Source organism: Chionomys nivalis, chromosome 10 (assembly GCF_950005125.1).
Source record: "Chionomys nivalis chromosome 10, mChiNiv1.1, whole genome shotgun sequence".
Classification (NCBI taxonomy): domain Eukaryota; kingdom Metazoa; phylum Chordata; class Mammalia; order Rodentia; family Cricetidae; genus Chionomys; species Chionomys nivalis.
Window position 1 is genome coordinate 71,535,005 of NC_080095.1, and position 4,259 is coordinate 71,539,263.

The window sequence follows — 4,259 nt, forward strand, 5'->3', positions numbered from 1 at the left end:
ATAGTGCCATTTCAATTTGATCATTATAAACACTACTGAATGAGATATTAATGACATATCTTTAAAATACAGTACATATTTATATACTTACTGCATGTTCAGTTCCAAGAAGTTCCAAGAAGGTACATCTCAAGTAGCCAATGCTGTCATTGGGTTTGTGGGGACACACGAGTCACCCTTTTCAGAAGCCATTGAGAGACCACACTAATGAAATGGGGGCATGGGATAGACTAAGTATCCTCTTCCTGCGAGATAGCAGTAGTAATACTTGAAATGCTTAAGTGGGGCGGGAGTGCTTAAAACTTCTCACATCACATACGAGCAAAGTCGAACTTAGAGGTCTAAGAATCTTGCTAAAGCTCCGTCAGCCAATAATTCTACACGGCAGCATGGAATCCCAAGTGTACCTTCTAACGTCCTCACAGCAGATGCCTCAATTCCTTATTAATAAATTCTTCAGTCTCAGTAAATATTACCCACTGGCTAAATTATTAGGAAAATATGTAAATGTTAAATGATACCTTAGTACTACCATGCACATGTAAATCAGATGATTTGTAACTTTCAAGCCATTTTCTCACAGAGACAGTAAGTTTGAAATCTAAAATAGTATCTGAAGCTGATGTTTGTCAGTTTCTGTCATTTATCAACACAGTTTTTTTTTTTAAATTGTAGATTTCTTATTCTTGGAGGTGAAGGGCATCTGAATATGACAGTGTCAGGATCTGACATGTTAGTTCTGATTTGCTGCACATGAAAATATTATTCCACAACATGTAGACCTGTGTTTACAAGCCATTGCAAATTGATGTTCTGCATATTCTGGTCACAGCTAATTCTAAGATAGTTAAAAGGGAAATTGGCCATGCAGGATTAGGAACACAAGAAATTATGCATACTTGGCTTTTTTGAATTTGATGCATCCTATTAATGGGGAACTTGTATTTTGATAAGATGCTATTGTGAAAAGGGTAAAATTTTAAGAATTTATAAATTTTTCTGCTCTATGCAAATGAAAGACAAGAAAATTATTTCCTCCAAGGCTAAGAAAAAGTATAAGAATCAACATGCACTTACTGTAAAAGACTGAACTAAAGGAAATAAACTGTATTTAAAATAGAGGTTGCATATATCTGTATTAAGAGTGATGCAGTCATCATAATATGGATGAGAGTAAATCAGAAACAAAGTCTATAGAATGAGAAAAATGTCTGAAAGTTGGGTCTCTCCATGATGTCTGCAAAACATCATTCTCAATAGAAAACTATAATTATCAAAAACAACAATGGTTTCTGATACTTTGCAACATCACCACAAAACATCCAAGCCTTCGAACTGTAAAACGAAGCATTTGCTTTCTCACAAAAGGACTCACGCTTATTTTCATAGTTTCAAAACTGCAATTATTTATTTTTTTAATGTATTGAAGTGACAATTTTGGTTGAGCCCATGAATCATTACTAAGAACCTAGGACTGATTCTAAAGTCTTGGATTCGAGATAGTTTCTGGTTATCAGTTGTTACTATGAAAGTAACATAACACAGAAATATTCCTAATGAAATATTTGCTTCCTGTAACTCTGTTCCTCTTCAATGAAATCCTAAACTGGTATAAAGAGGATGTGAAAGTGTTAACTTTAGTACAATCATAATATGTAAGTTTATATTTAAGACAATCACTTTGTAGAAACCATTTAAATAGGGACACTGACACGGTTTCTATAAATTTTTAAATTGCCATTTTGAATGAGTCATACTAGCTCAAACTCCACATTCAACAATTTCTATAATTTATTTTGGTTGACATTTATAAAAAAGTCTCAATTCACACAGAAAATGAATTTCTAAATATAATAGATTTGAATGGCATGCCTGGCAATCTCTTGACATACTTTAACTGATCCATTCATAAGCATAAAAGAGGATCCAAAGAAAACTATTATTTCACAGTTGAAATCTCACAAGTTATAATACACTGGTGGGTAGCCCCATAGGTCTGAAGTCTAAAAGACAGTGACTGTGGTTTCATCTCACTCTTTGAATTGCTGTTTGACCTTGGTCTCTTTACAGCTTTATTTTGAGATGTCACTTAGCAATATGTATCAAAGAGATGACCCCTTGCATTATATGAGATGATATTTACAAATGGACTGACTTAAATAATGCTAGAAAATAAGTCCCATGTTGATATGTGTCCTGCAGTTTAAATCTTTAAAGTGTTGTTTTTCATTTAAAATGTTATATAACTTGCCCTGATGTTTAATATTCCCTCAAAAATTCAAAAGAAATTTCTTTTTTTTCTGTGTGAGACAAATGATAATTTTCAAACTGATTAATGTGAATTAATATTTGCAAGTAGGACAAAAGCAAGCAAATAGCTGCTGTCAAATATGTGTCAGCCGATAACAGCCAACGCCCTCATCCTTGAATGCTTCCCTTGGCTTTGTTTCCAGACAGTGCACTAATTGTATTTTCTGTTAATCTAATATAATTGTTACATGTAGTAAAATGTCATCTCATATGCTCATCTCACCATCAGGTTCGAATAGTGTATAATTTTTATAAATTATGGAAAGAACGTGAATGGCTTTTTTTATCCATGCTTTGTTTTGCTTCATGATGATGTAAGTCAGCAGAAATCATACACGCCTTCAAATTATTTGATTACCACAAAAATCATCCTAACAAAAATAGTTTCTTAGTTTTCTGGCGTATTTCCTTGTCTATAAATGTTCTAAAACTCTGGCTTGGTGTTTTTTTTTTATTTTATTTTTTGGTGTGGATGGCACCAACTTAGTAACCTTAATGTAGTACATTATTTCAAATTTAATCAGCTCAATCCCATCAGGATGGCACCAACTTAGTAACCTTAATGTAGTACATTATTGCAAATTTAATCAGCTCAATCCCATCACTAGATTCTTGTTAAAAAATTTTCACCAAGAGTTCTAGTTTTAAGTGTAATTTAAGAAATTTTAAAAGTGAGTTCTAAATGTTTCCATTCAAGTCAAGGATCCAAGTGACAAAGTCAGCCCACGTTGGAGTGGACAATTTGCTGCACTATGTCTAGTCATTCATTCACTCATAAAACAACCTCAGAGAAACATCCACAATAAAATTTTGACCAAATAATTGTTTGACACTTTACCTGGTTGAGTTCACACACAAAGGTAGCCAATCCAGCTTGTTGTAAATAGGATTTCATATTCTTACTTACTTACCCATTTGCAACAATAATTACCCACTAGAATTCAGCCTCCTTCAGTATACATGTCTGAATCTTGCCTAGTATTAACTATATACAAAATATTTACACATGCTGGAATAATATTTTCCATTTCACAGTTTATAATTCTTGGCATGAAGGGCTTTGAATATATTTGGTACAAATACACCATGAAATTACATTACAGTGATTTAATAAAAGGTTTAAATATATGCATGCAGATGAAAAGATAAAACATTTATATATTCCAAATAAATGAGTTAACCCGCCAAAGCGATTTAACTGACAGTCTCTGATCTTTTAAATTCAACATTTGACACCCTTGATTTTTTTGTGGTGCTTTATATTAATTGAAAGTTGTTTTATAGAATTTTACTAAACTGCTGATAAACCTGTCTTTTTTTGTACTAATCCCCAGAAGTCATTTTCATTCATATTCATGGGACATATATCAATATTTGAAAAATTAACTCTAGAATTATAGAATATATTAACTGCAAAATATCCAAAAAAAAAACATCTGGAAAGAAAGAATTATACACCCAGTATTGAAAAAATAATAAGTAGATGTAGTCTAGATTCTAAGAGAAATTTATACAATTTCCATTTATAGTTGGGGATTGATACCAGTGACCATCTGTCATGAACTCCTATCTACTGTTTTCACATTATCTTTCCAGAGCCAGTTTTGTGCTTGTGTTTGGGAAAGTTGCTGTGCTGATTGTACTGTCAGATGAAAGCCCTTTCTGCACACTCACTCTCTGGCTGCATATCCTAGACTGGTGAGCATAGTGCCTTGGGATACACATGTATTTTGAAATTTTAGTATCTTTGAAATGCATATCAACAGGAGCAACTTTTTTTCTCAAGCACTTTCAAAAGCCTTGGAGCATAAATAATATTCTTCTCTGCTCACTACACTTGTGGCCTTTGATTAATACCTGAAATCAGAGTAGCAATTAATGAGACCTCCAGCTAAGTAGGTCACATTGCATTTTATTTAGAAACAAATCTGTTTGACATTTAAACTCAA